This window comes from Emydura macquarii, unplaced genomic scaffold, assembly GCF_026122565.2.
Source record: "Emydura macquarii macquarii isolate MOO-44397 ecotype Brisbane River unplaced genomic scaffold, CSIRO-AGI_Emac_v2 contig_1876, whole genome shotgun sequence".
In the NCBI taxonomy this organism is placed as follows: Eukaryota; Metazoa; Chordata; order Testudines; family Chelidae; genus Emydura; species Emydura macquarii.
Window position 1 is genome coordinate 2,902,440 of NW_027132013.1, and position 18,580 is coordinate 2,921,019.

At 39.0% G+C, this 18,580-nt stretch overlaps 2 long non-coding RNA genes across 2 annotated transcripts; both read left to right on the plus strand.

The window, feature by feature from the left end:
- Nucleotides 1-163: 163 nt before the first annotated feature.
- On the plus strand, nucleotides 164-16,968 carry LOC137159606 (uncharacterized). Its single transcript, XR_010921661.1, has 3 exons — nucleotides 164-337; nucleotides 14,882-15,004; nucleotides 15,972-16,968. It is a non-coding gene; the product is annotated as an uncharacterized lncRNA (long non-coding RNA).
- LOC137159607 (uncharacterized) lies at nucleotides 1,262-5,167 on the plus strand. The gene is made up of 3 exons (XR_010921662.1): nucleotides 1,262-1,323; nucleotides 3,728-3,908; nucleotides 4,876-5,167. It is a non-coding gene; the product is annotated as an uncharacterized lncRNA (long non-coding RNA).
- Nucleotides 16,969-18,580: the final 1,612 nt, after the last annotated feature.

Consider the following 18,580-nt stretch of genomic DNA (forward strand, 5'->3'; position numbering starts at 1 on the left):
TCATCAGTGTTTTTACTGGCACCAGGTGTTACCATCCTTTATGCAAAGAGTGTTGTATGAGCAGGCATGCAAGGGCTTCCAAGACCAAAAACTAAGAACAAGATGCATCTGGAGGAAATACTCACCTTTTGAATCAAGGGAATGGATGTATACAACTCCAAACAATGAAGCTCCACAGGAATGGTTTCACTTTCTTCATATATCTCAGTTATGATCACCCAGAAGAGATGAGCCATCCAGGAATAATTCTCGATGCTGGCATCACTGAGGAACATCTCCAGAACTTTATTGCCAACACTGATCAGACATGTGCTTCAAAGTGTTGAGCAACAGCTAAGTTGTGTGGTTTTGTTTTTGTTTTTCATATCACCCTCAATGAAACAAAATACAGATACAAGTGAACTCAATTTCCAGGCAGATTCCTTCAGAATGTTCCATGATTCCTAAATAGATATATAAACAACTTATAAAGATCACTTTGTGCCATCCTAAGGTTTCCTTGAAATGACCAATGGTTGTTTAAATTTGTCTGAGTAAAAGCAAGAATGTGAAGGTTGTTGATTCAGCAGATAATGTGGCTGCCATTGAAGAGTGAAGATTACCATTCTATCAAACCTGGACTTGAGTAGAACAGATGAAGGATATAAGAATTAAGGAAGAACCTCTTGTATCATGGAGAGGTTGTAGCTTTCTGTAACTGGCTTCAAGAAGAGCGTTGTTGCTGGAGCTAGGAGTATTTGGGATAAGTTGCTTAGATTTTGCTTGGAGAGAGAGTGAGACAGCTCCTGTTTCATTTATCTGCTTCATTAAGTTTAGACTATATTTGTCTCTGTTTGCTTTTCTACTTGTGCTTGGAGTGTGTCTATCTGTGCTCTGTTTCACAGAGCCTGGAGTTTATTTGCCTGAGTTTGCTTTCCACTGCCTTTGGACTATGTTTGCTCTGTGCTCTGTTTCATTGAGTCTGGACTTAATGGGCCTGAGTTTGTTCCACAGCATTTGGACTATGTTTGTTTTGCTTTCCAGAGCTTGAGAATGCAGTAGTATATGGCCTGCCACTGCCTGGAAGAGTGTCTGTATAGTGGTTAGCATACTCCTGTGCTTCCCTACCCTTTGCCTAGCCATCTATTAGTATATGACTTGTCTTTTGCCTAGTTTCTGTGCTCTCTCTCTCTGGATTCAGTCAACAGAGGGAGTCTAGAATAGACTGGGTATAGCGTAGGCCATAAGTATTACATGATATAAAAGGCAAATTTGTTGAGATGACCAGATCATGGTGACATATTTTCTGTTTCTCAAGTATGACTATGGAATTCCTACAAAAATGTAAGTGCCTCTGCAGATGTTTAGAAATAACTGCTGCTTCAGCATATTGGTTAGATTTCCATCAAACAACAGCAGTGGCTGAAGTTAGTGCTAAATTACTTCCTACACAAGCCTTTTGAAGCAAATGCGATTGTTTGGCATGAGGTAGTAAATTGCCATGTAATAGTACCAAGTGGCTAAAATTCAGCTGTGGTACAGACAAATCCAGCTCAGTTGAAGTCAGTAGATTTGTAGCTGCTAACACCATGGCCAAACTGGGCTCTATGTACTGTGATAAAGTCAGGCCAGAGGGCCTCAAAAGGGCATACCAGGGCCAGTATGTAAGCCCAAGAATGCCAAAAGCCCTTTTTCCTGCAAGCAGAGGAGAGATGATTGCAGGGCAATTAGAGACACCTGGACCCAATGAAGGGCTAGTCCAGGTGTACTTAAACCCTGCCTTCCCTAGCTGGGGGGAGAGTGGGAAACATAGGAGAAAGAAGTTGCTAGAAGGCTTGTGGTAGCTGGAGGAGATGCTTCCCCTAGGCTAGGAGACAGTGCTTCTCTGTAGCCTGAGGAGCAGAGAGGGGGGAAACCCTTGGCCCCAGCTGGCAGGAGGAGCCCCAGCAAGGTACTCCCGGTGACTCCCTGGCCCACTACAAGGGGCAGAAGTGTGGGACCCACTAGAGGGAGGCTGGCTTTGAGATATGAAATGAAAAAATGAACCACTTGTGACAGTGATCGTAATTTGCTTAATGATGACTATCTGGAAATTAATGTTAACTACCTGCCAAGATCATAGTTCATCCCTCAATAGCATAGGCTAGTAGTTCTCCTACATCTCTTGTACCTTTAATTTCCAGCAATAAGTATTGATGGGATTTCTGGTATTCATCATGAGCAGATTAGAAGATTGAATTTTAGTTCCTAAATGAAGCAGTTTGTGTCTAGGAAGGCCATCTTCACTTTTATAATCTGAATCATCTAAGCTTTATAGGGGCATATTAATGTAGCTGGTAGAGAGATATTATAGTCCAATTTCTTCTATTTCCTGAATTACGCAACCAAACCCTCACGCATCGTTCAGACACACCTTGGAAATACATGCCAATGCTATATCCAGAAGGAACTCACCGTTGTATCATATAGAACATCAGTCTCTATCTATGTATTTAAACTCCCTCAGTGGATGCAGAAATAGGCCAATGCTGAGCACTTCTGAAGCCATCACCCTCACATAATATATATAATACATGCAATTGAAAATAATAATTAAAAATAAATACATAGCTAAAAGCAAGGTTTCTCTTCTTGCCTTCCCCTATGCCAACTCAGGCCACCAACCATCCAAAGAAAGAGAACAAAATTCTCTCATGAGCTATGGATGTGGGTTAGTGAGATTGACACAGCAATGGAAGTGAGGGGGAAAGAGTCAAAAATGGAGAAGAGAATAGAGTTGAGAGAGTCATCTATGGAATCCATGGGATTAAGAGAGAAGAATGTGGACAGGAAGTAGTCCAGAGATACATAGACGTTAGGGATGGCAGCACATCACAGGAGGGCTGTGTGACAAGAAGTGTAGCTTTAAGAAAAACACCCCGGCAAAAGAACTGGTGGTTGCAGCGGTAAGGACCTTCATTAAAACCTCCCAAGTCCCCTAACCAGATGAAGAATCTGGAAGGGCCCAACATAAAGATGGCCTGAGTCCACATTTGCTAGTCTTGCTAACCTTTAAATCCACCCCTGTTGATTTGCTCTAATTTTAACTGTTGGCACATTGAATACAATGAAGGCAGAGCTCTAGGGGTCACATTTTGATACATTAACTCTGAATAGTATCTTACTTATAAATAAGATAAATAGTCCCACTGAAGTCAATGGGGCTAGTCTTGGGATAAATTTCTACACCATGTGAGGGAAAGATGTCTGCTTCTGATCCTTAATACAACTATTGTTGTTTTTGAATTTTTGTTTTAATCTTCCAGGATGAAGGGAAAGAAATAGACCTAGCTGAAAGCAGAACTGAGTAATATACAGGTTATATAATAGTTGAAACATTATAATTATATTTATACACCCAAAATATAAATACCACTTGATCAATATGAACAACTCTCCAAACTGATCTATAAGAAAGGAATTGGAAAACAATTTTAAATGGTGTGAGTCTACTAGAAGGCAGAAAATAGGACAGGTACATATTGCATCCAAAAAAAGAATAAAACTGATATTCCATATTAAATGTACATTTTAAATTAATGAAAGGTCTTACAAGAAAACTTCCAAGTTTTCTCAGTGAAGATGAAGTCTGAACATCGCAGGCTGGAAAATGTGAAATAAATCTATTACAGGAGAAAGAAAAATGTTTAAAATATTAAATGCTCTGGTGCTAATTTAAGCTGAAATTTGAATTTCCTTTTCACCACAGAGAAGGAATGGGATTTCCACTTGGCTTCAGGCTTCAACAGGAAATACTTGCACTGCTCAGTTGATTACAAAAAAGACATCACTGCGCCAATCTGCAGATAGACTACCTATTGTTTCATCAACCCTTAAAATTACATAAGAGAAAGCACAAAGAAAGGAACTTGGAGCTGGAAAGATAAGCAGTAAGAAGATTTAAAAAATATTATTCCTCTGTTGTGCTGTGGAATTCTGTTAGCACTCTTCCACAGCCATCATGACCAACTGACTGCAGTGAAACCGGGAAGTGGCACAAGTACAGCTGGGTGTATCTGGCACAGGTGTTTGATTCTGTTCTTGCCAGCTCAATAATTGACAGTCAAAGCTGGGGGAGTGTGAGTAGGGGATTTCCTTCAGTAGTATGAGAGGCAGGGAGAGAGAGAACTAACTTCACCCCAGGCTGTTCCTGCTCCTGACTGAGACCTTGCTTCAGGAGGGTACTTAAGCACATACCTAACTTTAAGCATGTGAGTAATTGTATTGACTTTGTAGTACTATTCATATGCTTAATATTAGGAATATGCTTAAGTATCTTCCTGAATCAAGGCCTCAGTTGGAGCAGGAGCAGGACTAGGCACCAAAATGCTTGAAAGTTGCCACAGATTTTGGGGTACCCCTTCTGATATGTTGCTGTTGGTGCTTGAGTCACAACTTGCAACCCTCTCCCAGCTGAAACTTGCCGCTCTATCAGACTATTTGACCTTCTCCATAACTGGCTAGGGGATTGTGCTGACAAGGATTAGATCAGTGTACTATTCAAGACATAACAATACATCTAATACGTTTACAAAAATTATGACTTATTTTGGGTGCCCTGAAGTCCATCTCTAGTTCTCCATCCATCAGATTACACTGCTTTCTCTAACTCAGATTCACCATCATCATGGCAGCACTCTGACTCAGCTTTGTTAATATTACAAGCACTCAGTGAAACCGTGGGCCTAATCGTATCTTCCTTACTCGGGCAAAACTTCCACTGACTTTGTCAATTAATATAATTTAGTAAGGATGCTGGGTTAGGTCCTTTGGGCATAGAACTCTTATTATTGTCTGAGTTTGCTTTTTGTAATTTTCTTTTTGGCACAAAAGTTAACTCAGTTTTTTTTCCCCGAGGCCCATAGCCAATTGCTGAAAACTACGGAAGATGAGACTTCAGCAAGAAATGGCCAAACTATCGAAGAAGTGTGACAAATTGCTTTGATTGCATTGATAAAGACATGCTATGGCATTTGTCCAGCCAATGTTGAGTGCAAGGTGGTAGCAAATGGCCAATGATTGACACTCTGTATAGCCAACTTCCAGACAAAGTGATAATATGTATGTGTCTCTGGGGGTTGTACAATAAGGATATAAATGACATGAATTCTTATGAATTTTTTTAAAATAAAATCCATTACCACTATAACTAGTGCCCATAATATACAGATAGTATGAGCGCACCCTTGCTATCGTTGAGCTGATAGAAACATTACCTGAAAAGTATATCCAGTAGTCTATATTTATATTGTGGTCTAGCTTTCTATCCAAATTGCAGCTTGCGCACTGTAACATTGCAACTCGGGTGGGGTGGCTTTGCTGTCTCTCTGTAGCCTAAGTAGGAAGATTGCTTACCTAACAGAGATCGCTAGTGCTCAATCTAATTGCTTGGGCTGGGCACCAGAGTGAAGATTAGGCCTTTAGTGATAAGTATTGGAAAGTAGCGTTAGTGGGGCAAGGGAGAAGAATGCTTGTATGAATGCATTAGTATTTGTATTATAGTGGCACTTAGAGGCCTCAGATGAGATCAGAGACCCTGTGCTAACTGCCCTCACACATTTAGTAACATACAGTCCTTGCCTCAAAGAATTTACAAGGTAAACAAGAACAGACAAGGCCCTATTATTATACCCCCTTTACAAAGGAAATGGAGGCTCAGAGCGATTAAATGAATTGCTTAAGATCACACAGGGAGTCCATGGCAGTGCTGAAAATTGAGCCCAGGTCTCCAGAGTTCCAACCCTGTGCATTGACCCTAGGGAATATCCTTCTTTTCTAGCAGTATTTCTTCTGTTTCACCAATGGCTAAATCACATACAAGTGAATGCAGATTTGCCTAGTTTGTTTTCTAATCAGGCTCAGGAGTCCATCCATGAGTCTTAAAAACTAAGTGAAGTCTCATTGAGGGTGTTTGTTTTCCAACTGAAAATCATCCCTATTCTGATTTTTGGATAGAGAGCAAGTGCTGACTAATGGTTTATGTATTAGGAGGATATTCTCATTTTCCACATGCTGCCTGGCTCTGGTTACTGTTATGAGCTGTTTAGAGAATGTTGTTTGGAATTTTAAAAAGTGGGGGGAGGAGGAGGGAAAAAGGACAAACCTGATGACAAGTTAGACCCACTGCGATGTATTGCTTTGCCTCTGTGTTTTCAATGGCACGGAAACAGCAAGTTACATGAAAGTCAGGCTTACGGACCTTTGGCCAAGAGGCTGAGAGCTACAGTTTGTTTCCTGGGGAGATGAAGCCTAGGAGTCACATGCAAGAGCAGCCCCTGTAGGTTAGCCAAGGAATCCATGTGTGACTTCTGTGCTCTCCAAACAAACTTGGTTTCTGCCAAGTCAAATGATTATTAGTTAGGAATCAGGATTTGAGATTTAGGTATGCAAAATCCCTTGGCATAAGTAGAAAATAGTGAATGAAGATTAAATGGAGTAAGCAGCTCAGTTAATACTGAACACACATATACTCTTAGATGTGCTCCCACTCAATTCTTACAGTATTTTTTCTTGGCAAGATCAAGCAGGTTCCTTGGCTGTGTAGATACAATGGGATATTTGGTAGGTAGTGGATTTTACAAGGAAAAAAACCTGAAATGTTTCATTTTTTTCAAGATTTTTACCTATCCACAACCTTCCTTATTTTGGATCTGATTCTTAAAGTGGGATTTGTTAGCTAGGTTGGGCTGGGTGAGAGAACTATAGTAAAATTCTGATATATGAGTAGGATAGACTGTCCTTGAATTGCTTTCCTTCCCCTCCTTCCAGGGTTCTCTCAGAAGGAAATCTAAAAGAGATCAATTATTTTTAAATTACAGGGGGCTGTTCTCACAAGCTAATGAGGGCCTGCTCTCATTGAAATCAATGACAAAATATTAAAAAGCCTGGGGAAAAAAAATTTAAATGTTTTTCTTGTGAATTCCAGTATCTACTGTCTATCCCATTTAATTCCGTTGACTGCATGAGGAGTAAGATTGGGCCCTTAATTAAGGCAAATAGCAAAAACATCCCTTATCACACTTGAAAGAGTCAGTCTAGTTTAGGACGGGATATTCAAAAGTGCTTACCATCAGCCATATTCTAATCACATTCAATCCAAAGTAAAATTCCCATTGTCTGCAGTGGAGGAGATTTAGGCTAATATGAAGGCTCAGATCCTCAAAGGTATTTAGGCACCTAACTCCCACTGAAGTCAATGGGAGTTAGGTGCCTAAATACCTTTGAGGATCTGGAGCTAAGTGATTTTGAAAATCCCACTCTTAACACCTAAAGAAGAGTTCCCAAACTGTGGTCCCTGTACTACAGGAAGGGTCAGTCCATGGAAAGCAGGCTGAGTCTCATGGTATTGGCTTACCCTGGTTTTCACTTGCAAAATCACATTAAAAGGAAGCTAAAAATATATCAGATATGTTCCTAATATTGCTTTGCAATTGCTGTTGCTGCCACAAAGATGTTATGTGATTGTTAATGGCAAGGGTGGCCTTTGCAGTCATCAGTGAGATGATGTTTTAACACAACACAGCATAATTTGGGGGCCTTCTAATGACAATGTTTGAGAATTCCTGATTTAGGGGATCATAGGTGTTCATCGTTGATAAAAACACCCTCTGGTGTCCTCTTTCCAATTGGTTTAAGCACCAAGACCCAACACAGTCAGTAACTCAGAGACATGGCAGAAAACAAAAATAACTGGATCCCGACTACATGGATTGAACATTTCCTCAGGAAAAGGGTGCATTTGTTTAATTGCAGTTTGACTCCTCTATGTCCATTTTTAAAATTTATAAAATCAAAGTTGTCTTGATGTTTTCCCATGAGTTTGTTTAATTGCTTCAAGCTTTGGTTGCGGTAGTTGGTACCAATCAATAAAAATAGAAAACAAAATGAGTTATAGACTTGTGTGCCATAACCAATCAATTACTGGAAAATTCTTAAACACAAGGGAAGCCACAGAAATGCATTGAGGCTGCAGACCTAAATAGCTTTTCATTATATATTTAGCAATTATTAATGCAATCCATCAAAAAAATTGTTAAGTTGCAACTCTAAAATGTATCCTGATTTAGGGTTGGTACGTAGCTACCCTGCCCAGCAAAATCCATAATTCTTCCCTGATTCCCTTCCTCCCCCTCCCCTGTGCTCTGGGGGAATGTAAATCTCTTCATCCCTTTTCATGGAGCAGCTTACTTTCCTCCTGTGTGCCCAGGAGCTACTCTAGCCAGTGTGCAAATGGTGGAGAGCCAAGGCTCCTCCCTCTCCCCACCTCTGTCATCCCATGAGAAGCCTTTTCTCTCCCCCAGCTGAATTCACAATCTGAGGCAAGCTGAATGGGGCAATAAAGAGAGCCTTCCTCCTCTTAGCTGAATAAGGGCTGTGACAATCTGACTCAGAGAGAAGAGGAGAGGAATGAATATGTTCCCTAACTGGGAAAATATTGAAAATTCAGACTCAGGGAAGTGACATGGGGCTTTCCATAGCTTTCCCCACACTATAAATAATAAACAACATAACTTGAAATAAATCAGTCAGTTAGAGGAACCATAAACCAAATAGTTTTTAAAAGCTGAGATCGTGCCTACAAATAAGCCCAAACATGACTAGACCGTTATGATTTAAACTTTTTTTTAAAGCTTTTAAGAGGAAAACCACCAAAATCTGCACTGAAGTGGAAAGGATTTTGAAGAAAATGGAGGCGTGCGTGGTGTGGAGGAGAATTGGTTGTTTTTAATATATTGTTCTGTTGCTTTGCAGAATTCTGCTTACATTAAGCAAGAGGGGAATGAGGATTTCCTATCTGGTAGATTGATCACGTCAGTTCACTGTCAGGGGTTTTCACCATTTCTGATTCCGTATGAAATGTTAACGACACCATCTGAAGTTTGTGCCATTTTTTTTCTTTTTACAATTGGAAAAAATATGAATTGAGGGTTGGTGCTTTTCACATAAATTGTATTGCATTATCTTTTTGAAAATTTTGGAACTTTCTCCAAACTTGTTCCACACTGCAAACCATATTATAATATCCCAGTGGCTGATTACACCTAGCACAGTTGAGGGTTAGGTCACTTGCATGCCACTGAAATGCTTTTTATTGTATTAAAGGGATTTCCTTTTAAACATTGCCTTGTGCAATAGTGACATTTAGAACTCCTGTTTCTCTCAGACCAGTGCTGTTGGGTTTGCAATCTAATTGGACTTGTATACAGGAGGATCGGAGCTGATCCAAGATCAGGTCTAGAATGGCAGTAAATGAGGGTTGGTTTCTCAGATATATATTTATAATCACTCTTAATTATGTGCATATGAAGTAACTAATGATGAAAATTCATTTGGAAAAAAAAGTGTGCCTTAATTATTTTGCTTATTAGATTTTGTAACTGATTTACCAATTATGAACAGAAAGAAATAATATTTTACCTTTCTGCTGAGTGTTTAGTATAACAATATAAGCATTGACCGTTGTGTACTTTGGTATTATTTTCCTTTCCTGCTTATAGTCCCTTCTCATGTTTCTCCATCATTTTAGGCCCCTAATAGGGATAGGATGAGCCCATTGATGTCGGCACATGGAGGCCTGCTAGTAGCATGCCTTTGGGTTTAGTCTCCTAGCAGCAGCCATTCACATTATGTGGGCTTTCTTTTTTGGGCATTGCCCACCCCTGAAACTGACTTCAGGCATTTTTCACTGCCTGTTCTGCATGAATAGCCACAGGCCTCTTGCCAATTGTCCCCCCTTCTTGAAAGCCAGCCTCAGCCAAAGGCCTTTTCAAGTGTGATCCCAGAGTGCCACACAGGCTTTCAGGGTATTGTTGTTGAGATGAGGGCCCTGCACTGGAAAGTGGGGTCAGAAGAGAAAGCACAATAAGGGGTGATGGAGGCTTCATGCAGTCCTCAGATGCTGGCCTGTTTATTAATTTACAAAACTAATGTCACTGTCTTTAGAGAAGAGATTGAGTGAAAAAGATGCCCTTTGAAGAGAAGAGCTGCTTTTGATGCATTATCAAAACATTGGTCCCCTTATTATATTGATTAAATTGGGTGTTTTGGAGGCAATACAGATAATATAAGTTCAGAAACACTAATAAAATATTGAAGTTTCTGGACACTGTGCAGAATGGACCATTCTTTCTTGTCAATTCAGCTACAATTCATATTAATGAATATTAAGTCTTTCATATTAATTCAGATTAATGAATTCATATTAAGTCTCTAGTCTGAAAACCCTATAATTACTCTGGATACAAATACCTAGCCTCCCTCATCTATATCACACAAATTATGAGCCAAGCAAGCATAATTGTGAGATGTCTTAAACAGTGATGGCTTTTTCTCACAAATAAATAACCAAGTGTTCAAACAGAACCTCTTTTCTCTGTGGGTGCATTCACTGGAACTTAAGGGATCTGTGCACTCCGGCCCAATCTAATACACACGCGTGTCAGAAGAAAATATTTGAGGGTTGAACTGTGAAGGGCCCTGAAAACTGGCCTCTAATTTGGCTCTTGCAATCAGTTGTGGGCGCAATAAAATGCGGGTGTAAATGGTAGGATTTAGGCAAATAGTTATCTAATTTACCAGTTCAGACAGGGCTAGACTGAGACCTAATTTATAGCCTTGTTTAAGGTGCAGTGTACAAAAGTCACTCTAAGAGCGGCCCCGGGAAGGAATTGTTTCATGGTTCCCCATTGCTCCACGAGAAAAGCAAGTTATGTAGCCCTTTATCGGACACTGTTTACATCTCCACCCATGCTGGCTTGGTTTTGCTGAGCAACCAAAGTTCCAATCACAGCTCACCCCCTACACTCACTGCTTGCCTTCTTGCTCACAGGAAGGAGTAGAGGCTCTGCAGAATCTACTTTTCCCCACAATGCCAGATCAGTGTTCCAGGCAAGTTGTACATGGAGATGAGTTATGCTCCCTTACTGCCCTAAGCAACCAAATAAGGACAAGTGTTCTGACCCACAGACAATTGGATGCTTACATCTGTCATTTGCACCTACATATGATGGTGGTCCATAACTGAGTGAGGATGTGTGATGGCTGACATCTTGGCCAACATCCAAGATTGAACTACAGATCTCTAGATGTAAAAACATAAGCCTCTACACCTTGAGCTGAAGAGGACTGTAAAAAATGGTATATCCCCTGTGCACCGAACACAGAGGGGGACATGTGACACATGACCAGTGGGTTACAGATGTAAAATTAGGAGCCAGTTTTAGAAATGTCACCCTAAAGGCATGAGTGCATTTTAGGTGCTTCTAGCTAGTTACATCAGAGTCACTTTCATAATAAAACAAATTTTCAAAACTACCAGATTTAAAACATAAATCTGTCCACTCTTCTCTTGTTTGTTGTAACCTGTTTGTTGTTACCATGTTTGTTAATTATGGACGGTATTTAGGACTTGCTCTGTCTTACCCAGTTTTTCCCTTCATCATTTCTCCAGTAGAGAAGTTAGTGGGCCTTATGCTCCGCTGCCTTGAAATTTGTGTAGTCATTTATTCCTAGCAAAATGAATGCCAAAATGGGTGGAAAACACTAATGACAGCACCTACACTGCAGAGGTGACAAATGATGACATAAGGCAATAGAAAATCAGGCCCATGAAGCCAAAGTCCTTATAAACCATTCACTTTAATGACAGCAGAAAACAATACCGTAAACACAGGATTATTTATCCCTTCATTGCATGATGAAGCAAGAGAAGCATCTTGTGAGGGGGAAACTTTTTATCTGAAAGCAAATATTGGAAATACTTTCAAGCAGAGGTGGTTCAATACAATAAAAATTAACAAGCAACATAAGTAAACAACAACAAAAAATCCCAACCCACTAGTGTTTTGCCCAATGCTTGGGAGGGTGTTGATTTAATTGCTATTATAGTTCACAGATTGACAAAGCTTCAAAATCAGTCTCTATGATTCAATCAAATAAACATATTCAATATCCAATACATATATCTGATCATTAATATAAATATTTGACATCATATATGTGTATTCCAGCTATTGGAATACATCGGTTACCAATTTTGAAGTATGATTACTGAATACCAGTGTTTGATTCTTTGCAAATGATATTGCTTGGGATAGTCTTGGGATATTTTCAACAGGACTGATTTGCAAATGCTTTTGTGTAGCAAAAACTTAAAAAAAAAAGAAAGAAAGAAAGAACCTCATCAACTGTTGTATTTAAATACTATTTGACCATATGAAATTTCACAGGAAGTGGGGGAAAGGCTTTTGCTATAAACATACCCCTTTTTCAAGTTTGCTCTGATTTGAAAATACATCCTTAAATTATATTTAATAGGTCTGATTCTCAAGCCTCTTATATTAGTTTTATGCCACTGTATATCCCCTGAAGTCCATGTAAAAGTGGTGTAGTGGAATGGCAAAGCAGGCCCAATAACTTGCCACTCCAGTAAGATACGTCTTCCTCCTCCCATAGATGTAGGAGTTAGATTTAAAATATTCTTCCATAGATTATTTCCTGAGGTTACACTGCTGAGACACTCAATCAGGATGAGAGAAGCTCATGGCATTAGAGGTTTTCCACACCTCACACTATCTTTTGGGTTCACATGAAGTACAGCAGCCTTGCAGAATGTTGCAGCCTGTAGGTTGCACTAGCAGCCACGGAACAGCTCTGCAGCCTCTGGGGAGAAAGCTGTCTAACTTCTGTGGAACTTGCCTGAACAAGGCCTGTTTCCTTTGGCTCTGCATGGAGGAGAGGATTTGCCCCATATAAGCAACCAAAGGTAATGGGATGCAGATAGACACTCTTCTATATTTACAGCTTTTTAACTTTAATAAAAATAACCACAATAAAAAAACTGTAGTGTAAACATGACAAGTACTGGTCTCATGAATTATGTTTCTCTCCCTGCCTATGGACTATAATAGGTAGTATAAATGCACAGGGAAAGCGTTCAAGCAAACATAGCACGCTCCCTACAATAATATCTAGACACAGTAATGGGTACATATATATATTAAAAAAACAAATGTGGGGTTAGATGTTGTGGGAGCCTAAAGGTAGCATAAAAGGTTCAGCATTTGGGTTTGGAAAACCACCCAAATATTCAGATACTTATCTAAGCCCGTGTGATCTCATTTACTGTATTTGAGAGGTAAGAACTGAGCTTGATATCACATGAGAACAAGCCTTCTCCTGGTATTTTAAACTTCTGCTTATGGTCCCATTTAAAAAACAAAACAGGAAGTGCTAAAGTGTGCTAGAATGAAATGCTATTTTAAAAAAAATAACAGAAACTTTGTGACTATAAAGATGGTTCAGTGAGAGTTTAAGGTCACAGTTCAGGCCATTTTTATTGTATCTTAAGCAGTTTGCATTTCCCTACATGAATACTGGAATAGCAACAGGGTCAGATCCCAATGCAAAGACGATTTACATGTGTTGGAATTAGATCCCAACATAAAGTAATAGACCCTCCAATGCATTTTCTTTTTTCTCAGTAGTGTTATGCCGAGCTCTATTCTTGCATCAAGAGCTATTGTAATTAACAGGGAAAAGAAGGGACTGAACCAGTCAAAATAAATTTCTGGAAAACAAACAAACCAATCCATCTTCCTTAATTAGAAAGAGAGTTTTTGCTTCTCTCACACAAAATAAATAAACTGCATGAGAATATTACATAAAAGGGAGAGCAGGGATATTGTGGTGTCTGTGTACAAGAGAGACAGACTGAGGTGGTCAGTCTTTGAAGGCTACATTGTGATATTCCTGTGGGTATGGAAGGGAGATTCTGGAGTGCTGATGAATTTAGTCAGGGATGAGATATTGTTTGAATTTATTCTGCAAAACTATCCCTGGATTATTTTTATTTTTTTCCCTATCTTGTATCAGCAATGCTAAAAATCTTGTACAATGATTGTAAAATCTTCTGTGAAGGGGGACTTCTAGCTCATATTGCAGTATGGTGCTTCCTGACTGAGAGCAGGCAGTTGTTGCTCTTCCAAGTGCATATAATCTGCCACATTAGATACAAGATCTTCTCTCTCTCTTACTCTATATTCAAGCATATATTTTCTATGGTCGGAATTTTCAGTGAAATGTATTTTCTTTGAAATATGCTGTTTTGTTGACGCTAAAACATTTCTTGCTGATTGACATCAACTACACTTTCAATGGGAAAAGGGTGGACTCTCTAGTCAGCCAGAAAGAGAGAGAGAGATCTGAAACAAAACTTTTTTGATCCAAAAATGAGTATTTCAACACATTTCCATCTCGTGAAAACATTTGAAAGATTTTTAGTTTCAATGTGGAATGAAAATAAATATCAAAACCTCAAAATTTGTTGTCCTCCAGCCAGCTCTGATGATCTATGAATTCAGAAACCAAAGATTCTAAGACAATAATATTTATTGCAGCCTTCTACTTTCCCCCTGCTTTATAGACATTAATATTGTGTGAAAGTTTCAAAGGCTGAAGTTTTTGTTATTGGGCTTTCCGGTGAGGTCTCCCTCCTAACATCAGAGGAAAGATCCAGTCCAGTTAATCTGTTCAGATCCACACATGGAAGTTAGACACCTAATTCCCACTAACTTTCAGGCGGAATTGGGTGCCTGCCTGCTCTTTGTGCCTTTGAAAATATCCCCCTACTTTCATTGCATTTTGTCAGGAAACCAGATCTAATGAGTCGGTGTGGAAAACGCCGTTGCTGTTCCTACAGGTTTCCACAAGACATTTGACCCTCCCCCACCCCCTTTTTGTAACTCTCTGGAATGCAGGTATTTTGGTTAATTTTCTCCAGCTGTCACAAAGTCTTACAGGAAAATGACCTCGTGGAGTGACCACTTCCCTTGTCTTGACTTAAGTGGGTTTTTTTTTTTTTCAGTGCTTTCACCACATCATCCACATCACTATCTGAAGCCTGAAGTCAGGAAAAAAGAAAAACTAAAACATCCATTCTATTAAAAAAATTATGAACCAAACCTGGATGCTTGAAGCAGTTTTATCAGTATGTATTGTCATTTCAGATCAGTTCATTTAGCTGGAGGCTAATGTTATTAAAGTCACAATATGTAGGAATATAACAAAATTGGGACATCCTCATTGAATATGTATTTCCTTTGGGGATATTATTTAACATGCAATTGACTCAGAGAAACATAACATTTTAGTTATTTTAGGGTATTTAGGAGTCTCAGCAAATTTGGGAAGCAAAATGTTCTTTTGTTAGCTTTAAGCATGTGCTACTCAGAGAGAAAAAGCCCTCTCTTGGACAAACCTATATTTTCAGTTTAGTTTACTGAAGTAGCACTATCAATAAGAAAATCAACTAAACTCCGTGTGATGAATATTTCTGATTTATGTAGTAAAGATTGTGAGGCCAGATGCGTATATCTTGAATGATGATGGTTTATTAAGTGCCACAGAAAAAGTAAGGACATATATAATAAAAACAAAATTGCAGTGCTTTTGAACTGGCTTAAATCTGTTTTGAGATAAATGTTGTCTTGAGTCCTGATCCTGCAAAGACTTGAGGTCAGTGGGGCTACTTCTGAATGTAGAGTTAAGCACATGTATAAATCTTTGCAGAATCAGGGCCTTAGGCCCCAGTTTTGTATAGAAAATCTCATGGACAGACCCTGGCACTCTCACAGATCTGTTGAAGTAGCATGGTTCTCAATGCAAGACTGAAGTCTTAGTTTCTTTCCTATTCTTGGGTGGGCTCTTTCATTTTGTTTTTGTAGCGCCTTTAATTTTTTTCTCATCAGGTAGTTCCTCTTCTTCTGACCATCTTTCTTAACTAGCATGAGTACCAGGTTAGCTGGGCTTTTATTGCCCTGAGGACTTCCACTTTACTAATCTCTCCCACTTCTTTCATGTTTTGCTATGTATTTTTATTTGCTATTTGTATATGTAATGCACTGCGCTGAGAGTTTTTGTCTTGCAGAGTAAACAAAAGTCTCATTTCACTACAGACCAGAACTCACAGACAGGTGATTAGAAAACTGTTACAGCCCCAGAACATCTGAGATAGAAGAAGGAGAGAAAGATGGAAGCTGCAGATTGATTGACTGAAATTTTTCTATATACTGATTGATTGTTATTTTAAAGCTTTCCAAATGGGATTTCTAAAATGTGTCTAGATGCCATATACAGCTGAACTGCTAGATGAAAGTATTTCAACCAGAACACAACTGCAAGTCAACCCAGATAAAGTTTTTTATTTGAGCACATTTCAGGGGATGGGGGTTCCTTCTTTTTTTGCAAGGAGGTATAAATCAATTCCACATTTTAATAACATTTGAAACTCCATTTTATGTTTTTAATCTGTGCTCTATTTCCTAGATCAGTGGTTTTCAACCTGTGGTCCGAGGACCCCTGGGAGTAGGCAAACTATGTTTAAGCACCTCCATTTGAAATTTTTTAGAGGTCAGCAAATGAAAAAAGGTTGAAAATCATTGTCCAAAATATTGTTTATTGCCTCTTGATCAGTTTTCCTGAACAGTGATTTCTTTAGATCCATTGACTTTGCAGGATATGTGTGTTATACTGAGACAGTTGTTTTCGTCAAGACACTATATTGCTTGTTGTATTTGTGGTTCATTTCTGTAACCTCCATAACTATTGTGAGTCGGACTTTTAAATGGACAAATCATTATTTTATATGTTTTCAGATTAATTACATAATTACAAAAAGTTTTCATTATGTATAATTTCCAACAATTTAGCTCTGGTTTTCAGAAGCTTTAACAAAGATTTTGAGTGATTACTGAGGAAACCGATAAAAGACAAATTAATAAAAGAGCAAGTGTTGTATTACAATGACAAATCAAGATATATTTAGGGTTCTGCAGCCACATGATCTCTATATAATAGAGGTGAAGGTCTGGAGCGGTGGTGAGGTGGGAGACAAGGCGCTGAGGTGGGAGGGAAGATTGGGACAAGGTTCTGAGGAAAGGAGTTGGGGGAGAATGGGACCTGGAGTGGGGTACAGATGCTCTGGGGGGAAAAAAAGATATGAACATGTAATTAAAGATTGTATCATAATGCATAAGCACAAATTAAAGTTGCGAAAGCAACCATAAATCTAGCATTTCTTAACTTTTGAGTGCTTGACTTTGAAACCTTAATGTTCTTTTAATGTAGTTTTTGTATGTATATAACACTATATCAAAATATGCCTTGTGAGTCCTTGATTACATGATCACACACTATAGAGAGAGAGAGAGAGAGAGAGAGAGAGAGAACGCTTCTCTCTGTCTGTAATATATTATGTATCTGTCTCTCTATGTAGCTACAACCACTCAGATGCCTCCGTGATGAGCTTAGACTGCACTCGTCATCATAGATATATACCACAGTGATAGGTGAAGTAAAAGAACTTGGATTATATCTAACTGAAACAGACAGGTATATAACTGGCTATGGTGTTCAGTAATCACCCTGGTCCCAAGGTGCTTGAAAGAGATCCTCTTTATTCAGTGATCCATTCCAACTGCGTCTGCATAACAGAACAAGGGCTTCTGTAGCCCCTTCCCAGACTTCCGGTCGCCAAAGCAAAGCCACTTAATGGTACAGTTCCCCAAACAACAGTAACTAGTGTGTAAGTGCCATGTCTTCACTTCTGTTGTTATTTGAACTAACTAGATCAAAACTACCTTGGGTATATCTGCATGTGCTACAGTTAAACCTCACATTGCTGTGTAGACAGCCATGAGAAGTGTTCAGCTACGTACTCTAAGCCCTATGCTGATAACCTCTAGAAGAAATTCTCCTTTAGCTCTAGTGGTAAGGAGACGTGGTTTTTTGGAACAGTAGTATGTAAATTCTATCCCTGCTGTCCCTCTGAGGGAAAGTGGTCATCATTTGAAGATCAGCAACATCCATGAAGTCCTTCTTAATCAAGGATTTGTTATAATATATCATAGTTTTGGGACAGCAGCTCAAGAAACAGCTTCAAGGTTAAAGGCCAAATTCTTCCACCTTCGCTCACATTGGATACTTTCTTATAGAAACAGTCCCATTTGTTTCAGTAAGACTACTTGTGGAATAAGGTGCTGTGTGAGTAAACGTGACCGTATCTGTCCCCTTTTTGAATGAGCTGGAGAGTTCATCTTCCTTTTACAACTTGGATCTGTGAAGTTCCACTAACCACACATCTAAAGGATGAGGATTGCTGAGTCCATTTAGACTTAATAACAGAATTAAGTTACATAATGCTCCTGTATGCACAACCCTGACAGTCAGATACAAGCACGTATCTGTTCTACCTAGGATGCAAAATACTATTTAATTAACAATAATATCAATAACAGGTTTGAAAGAAATAATAGCTCATCCCTTGGAATGAATACTCACCAAATATTATCATTAAGAATGATTTTGCTTCACTTTTTAAAGAGAAGAGCACAATTTCCAACATGTTAGGTTTCTAAATCACCTGGCAGTATGAAAGAAGGATCTGAGTCATTCCTCTAAGCAAAAAGGTGAACATTGTCCCTTATTTATGTTTGTTATTTGAAATAGCTAAATTACTACATTGGCTCAAGCCCTTCATAGGTGCTATCTGCCCATAACTGTATAA